The sequence below is a fragment of the Lactuca saligna genome, chromosome 7, assembly GCF_052625555.1.
Source record: "Lactuca saligna cultivar CGN05327 chromosome 7, ASM5262555v1, whole genome shotgun sequence".
In the NCBI taxonomy this organism is placed as follows: domain Eukaryota; kingdom Viridiplantae; phylum Streptophyta; class Magnoliopsida; order Asterales; family Asteraceae; genus Lactuca; species Lactuca saligna.
The window spans coordinates 141,179,185-141,185,596 of NC_136423.1; positions in this window are offsets into that span (position 1 = coordinate 141,179,185).

A 6,412-nucleotide genomic window follows, 5' to 3' on the forward strand; every position below is an offset into this window, starting at 1 on the left:
AGTTTACGCACATCATTCCAGTTTCTGAATTTCCCCTCGCGGGCAGTATTCCCGCATCAACATGGCTTTTAGGTCCTCCCAACTTATAGTATTAGCCACTGCTAAAGTTAGTGACTTAACATGGCCATTCTACCATGTTAGGGCCCTATCTAAGAAGGTAGAGGCAGCAAATTTAACTTTGCTACTCTCTGGATAGGAGCAAATTTCAAAGACCGCTTCTATCTTCTCAATCCACTGCCTTAAAACCATCACTCCTACGGTTCCATTAAAGGTCCTGGGTTTGGCATTCGAGAAGTCTTTAGAAATGCACTCTCTCGAGTGCTCATGGCCCTCGACAAAGTTAGAAGGACGTGGATCAGCTCCTGACCCACTAGTACAAAGAGCATTGATATGAGGTAAGGTAGCCACTACCGTTACTGTGACTGCCGCTTGGAATATGGCAGCATCGAACTGAGGGGGTGGTGGTGGAGGTGGCGTCGGTGCTTCTGGTTCATTGTTACTCCTTGGATTCCTATGAGGCATCTTTTTCTATAAAAGTCAATAAAAAGATAGTGAGATATCAAGAATGAATATGAATTTGATATCTTTGAACTTAAACACTTAATTCGCAAGAAGCTTGTAAAGAATTGGGAATAGGTGTCCACTGCAAGTATAACTTGCAATAGAATAATATAAAATGGAGTGGTTATTTTTCAAAGAGTATCTACATACCTGTCGATTCTCTTGATATGTATGTAATCTATATATTTTGACTCTCAAATAGGTCCACAATATTATGAAAGTATCAATATCAAACCGACCTACCGAAATTAAAAAATTTCGCGGCCGTATAGAAAAACATGAAAAACAACACTAGAATATATATCCCAAAACTTTAGAATGGAAAGTTTGTGAAAATTGTAATAGCTTTTGTTGAACTAAGGTTCTTATTATTTTATTGATGCTTGATTTTGTACATGTGCTGAAAGTAGTCTATACATTCAGTATATTAAACTAGAAAAGTAGTGTAAACACTACTTGCGACGGTTGCTGCGACGGTTATTGGGCATCGCTTCGTTTTGCGATTTCCAGCGCTTTTCTTGGACAATTTGATGCTCCCTTAGTTCTTTGATTTCTGATTTAGCAGTATTAAGTTGCCTTTGAAGGGCTTCAGTATGGTGTTGGGTATCATCTTGCATCTCGTCAAGACGAATGATATCTGCGGCGTTAGCCTGCGCAGTCACATTTACTTCTAGGATTCGGTTGATTGACATCCTTGATAGATCAAATTGTCGGGGTATTCGGTTCACTATAACTGGAAGAGCTCTGTCAGCTGTTCCTCCTTCTGAAATGTTATAGAACCCCCGTGCCATTCAATAGGGAGGGCGTTGGCCGTCTTGTCGACTCCAATAGTTTATGTATTGGCCCCACTCGGGATCTTCCTCTATCCATCCTTGATTGCCATGATTTAGAAAATAAGGTTCCCCTGGTAGATGATGTCCTGCCATTGTGTCAGTACGAGAATATGGTTACGAGAAATGCTTGACAAACTAAAGCATATCAATGTTTAAATATTCTTATAGTATTTTAGGTTATGTTCTAAAGTTTCTTCTGTAGTTGGTAAGTTTTAGATACGTCACAACACTACTATTACTCCCAAACACATGTTGGTCATATCTGAAATCAATATAGTTGATCAGGCTATATTAATTCTAGATGGGATTACATAACTGTCCGGGTCTGACTGTAATGTTCAACATCCAAATACTTTTAAGTTCTTATGACTATGTACTTGTAGGTATGAGGGTTAGTATACTTCTTGTAAAAATACTTAGAATTCTTAAAATATACTTGTAGTCAGAGTTCTCAGCCCCAATATATTTATAGTTTGTATATCTTTTATGGATTGATATACTGAGTTCACAATAAACAATGCTCTGATACCAATGTGTCACACCCCCAAACCAGACGGCGGAAACGTCCGGGGGTGGAGGACTTCATTTGTAGTATCACAACACATGCATCATAGTAATCAAAGTACAAACAACCATTGTATTTAAAAGTAGAATATTTACATGTGTTCAATCATTGTATATTGAAACCAAAATAGTTATACAAAAGAAGAAGATAAGACTCATAATGGCTCCATCTTCTCAAAAAGCTCGGGGAGTACCTGTTATTATTTCCCTGAGAATACAAGTAATTTGAAAAGAGTGTATCAATAATAAGTTGAGTGAGTACATAAGTCTTTATGTTTGCATGGGTGTCTTTGTATTTTGAATAAGAAAATTGTTCTAGAAAATCCCATATTTTCTGTGGTATGTGAAAAGTAGTTTTATTCCCATAAAACCATCCTATTTGTGAACCAATGTATTTGTAAAACTTGTAACTGAGTGTGTGCTTGGCTTCACCAGCTGTTATTGAAATCTGTAGTATACCATTGTACATTGTATTTTGTAAACTAGTACTTTGAAGATGTACTAACGTTTAGTTGCTTATACACTAACGTGTTGTTAATATCTTTTTAATGAGTTATTATAACCATACTAAGACCTGAACGCCTGAAACAAACGCCTTGTGAGCGCTTAAACTGTTGATAACAATTGCCACTCATTGGCGAGTATGCCTGACTGTAGCTAGCAGCCTGAGTGTGGGGTTGTTAGTCCCGATATAGATCTGCACACAACTTGTTTCGATCCCCGGACTGGAGATTCTGGTTATAATGTCAGGGCTTTACCTTGGTTGTCTAAAATGAATTAAACAACCTGAATTAGATATCTCATAAAAAGCATATAAACGTTACATGCATATTAGTAATGAAAACCCAATCATTCTGAAATAAATGGTTGATAATATGTTCTTGAATTAGTATTCCGAACATGTATTTGACAAGTGTAAACCCTTGATTTGTTTTGAATTGAAACCCTTGTTTCATGTAAAACAGTGTATTCATGTATACTTAAATCATGAAGTATTGCTCTATGTATTATAAATTATACCTATTATAATTTATATGTACTTTATGAATTGTTAAATAACTATTTTTGCATGTAATCCTTTGCTCAGCATATTACAAAGGGTATTTAAACTGATGAGATAACTTAAATATTTATATACATAAACAATTTTATATATCCAAATATGTATATTTGGGGAAAATATAAGTTTATAAAAGAGTTCAATATTTGGAGTATTTTTGATGTTTTTAAAATCGTTTTATCGTGATCTGAAATCATTTATTTATAACAAAAAGTTTTTGTGTTATACTTGTATTCCCCCACATTAAAACAATAGAAATTATGAAGATATAAGGTTATGAACTCACATGATAGATGGTAATTTGGACAGAGTTTTGACAGGAGAGAGGATGAATTCTCAAGAATTTCGGGGCTTCAAGGCTTACTTCGGGTTCGAGTCTTGATACCGGGGCTTTAGGGGTTGTATATGATCTTAGGAGAGTGGAGAATGTGAAAAAGGTTGAAATTTGGGGTGAAAAAGTGAAAATTCTTTGTAGCCCTCGCATGCCTTATATAGGCCGAAGCCTCGGATCCGAGGCCATGCGAGGCTGCCTCATGTCGGACAGGTGGCGAAGGGAGGGGAGGTTCTTCGGTTTGGAAGTTCGCTGCTGGCTGGCTCGGATTGGACCGGACTTCGGTCCAATAGAGGAACGACACGTGCGAACGGAAGGTGCGAGGGGCGTGCGAGGGGTATCTCCGGTGTGTCTCATGCGAGTCTGTCCGGTTCTAAGTGGACCTCGGTTGCGGTCCAATCAAAGGACGACACACGAAGCTGCGGCCCAATCAGAAGACGCCACGTGGAGGCTCGCATGCGAGGGTGATGTGGCATTACTGTTCATGCGAAAATTCCCGGTTTTTGTTATTTTTCTTTATTTTTTTGCCAAAACTTGTAAAATTCATAACTTTCGCATACGAACTCCGTTTTGACATTCTTTATATGCACGCGTAGGTAAAATTATACTCTACGACTTTCGTTTAGACTTCGTCGGCTAATTTTGAATTTATTTTTAATATTATTATTTTAAATAGATCGGGACGTGAATCCGTTATAAATTCATAACTTCTTCATATGACGTCCGTTTTTGTCTGTCTTTTTACCATTGTATTACTAATGACGAGACCTTCAATTCTCGTTTAGGTTGTGTCGGCTAAAAACCACTCGATCTTTATTTCAAGTTTTTAGTTGTACACTGCTATACTGAAACTTCGAAAAATCATAACTTCCTCATACGAAGTCAGATATTGGCGTTCGTTTTACGAAAGTTCTCGATTTAACATAAACTATAACTTTCATTTAGATTGTTAAGGCTAGAAAGTCTTTTATCAAAATTTCAGTTTTTACACTGAACAGTGTTTTGCCGGTTTTGTCGCGGATTTTCAATTGGTCATAACTTCTTCGTTATAACTCGGATTTTAGTGTTCTTTATATTTTTGGAAACCTTGTTACAATCTCTATCACTTGGTTTATCCCAATTGAGATTATTTAATAATTTATTTTTGAGGGTCAATTATGTAAATACACAGAGTATGCTAAAATTTCTCTTTATTAATTTACAAAGAAGTACAAATTGATCTATACTATTACATAGGTTTGAAATAACAGTTTGTTACATTATCCCCACGTTAGAGAGAATTTCATCCCGAAATTTACTTTACAGATAGACTAGGGAAAAGGATGTTAGTATTTCTGTTGCATTTGATCTTCCCGCTCCCAAGTGAATTTAGGTCCCCGCCTTGCATTCCAGCGAACCTTCACTATCGGGATGCGGCTTTGTTTGGTTCTCTTAACTTCCCCGTCTAGTATCTCTACGGGTTCTTCCATAAAATTGAGGCTCTCGTTTAACTCGATTTCCTCGAGTGGTATCACAAGAGTCTCGTCGGAAAGACACTTTTTCAAGTTCGAAACGTGGAAGGTAGGATGAATGTTACTTAGTTCTTGTGGTAATCGTAGTTTGTAAGCTACAGGACCGATTTGGGAAAGAATCTTGAATGGTCCTATGTACCTTGGATTTAGTTTGTCATGCTTTCCAAAGCCTATCATGCCCTTACAGGGTGAGACCTTCAGTAAAACTCGGTCGCCAACCTGGAATTCCAAGGGTTTTCTCCTTTTATCTGCATAGCTCTTCTGTCTATCGCTGGAAGCTTTAAGTCGTTCCCGAATTTGTACGATCCTCTTAGTAGTTTCTCGAATAATTTTTGGACCCGTGAGAGCGCTGTCAGGAGTTTGACCTTTAGCTAGCTGCGTGTCTCCCACTTCTGCCCAACACAGAGGGTATCTACACTTGCGGCCATAATGGGCTTCAAATGGAGCAGCTTTTTTACTAGTGTGATAACTATTTTTATAAGAGAACTCAACAAGGGGTAAATGAATATCCCATGCCTTCCCAAAGTCTATCACACAAGATCGTAACATATCTTCTAACGTTTGAATCGTCCTTTCACTTTGTCCATCGGTTTGCAGATGGTAGGCTGTGCTCATGTCTAGCCTAGTTCCCAATGAGTTTTGTAAAGACTGCCAAAAATGAGAGGTGAATCTACTATCTCGGTCTGAAATAATGGACAACGGTACACCATGCAGTCGGACAATCTCCTTGAGGTATGTTCTCGTTAGCTATTCCATCTTGTCAGTCTCTTTGATTGGTAAGAAGTGTGTGGATTTGGTTAATCTATCAATGATTACCCAAATAGTATCATAACCACTTGATGTCTTGGGTAACTTGGTTATGAAATCCATTGTAATCCGCTCCCACTTCCATTCAGGGATTTCAGGTTGTTGTAATAATCCTGAAGGTTTTTGGTACTCTACCTTAACATTGGCGCAAGTAAGGCACTTGCCCACAAAGGTAGCGATTTCGGCCTTCATGTTAGGCCACCAATATAGTTTCTTAAGGTCCAGATACATCTTGTCTGAACCTGGGTGGATGGAGTATCGGATTTTGTGTGCTTCATTCATAACCACGTCTCTGTAACCACCGAACTTTGGTGACCAGATTCGGTTCATGAAATAATAGACTCCATCATCCCTGACTTCGAAGTTCTTGTCCATTCCTCTCAGGGTTTCACCTGCCATATTTTCGGGTTTTAAGGCTTCAAGTTGAGCTTCCTTGATCTGCGTGGACAAATGAGAAAGGATTGTCATGGTCAACGACTTTACACGGCGTCCCGAGTATTCTTTTCTACTAAGGGCGTCAGCTACTACGTTTGCTTTACTTGGGTGATAAAGAATTTCACACTCGTAATCGTTCAGTAGCTCCACCCATCGTCGTTGTCTCATATTCAGGTCTTTCTGATCGAAGATATGTTGGAGACTTTTATGGTCCGTGAATATTGTGCATTTCGTACCATATAAGTAATGTCTCCAGATCTTTAGAGCAAACACTACTACTCCTAGTTCAAGGTCATGTGTTGTATAGTTG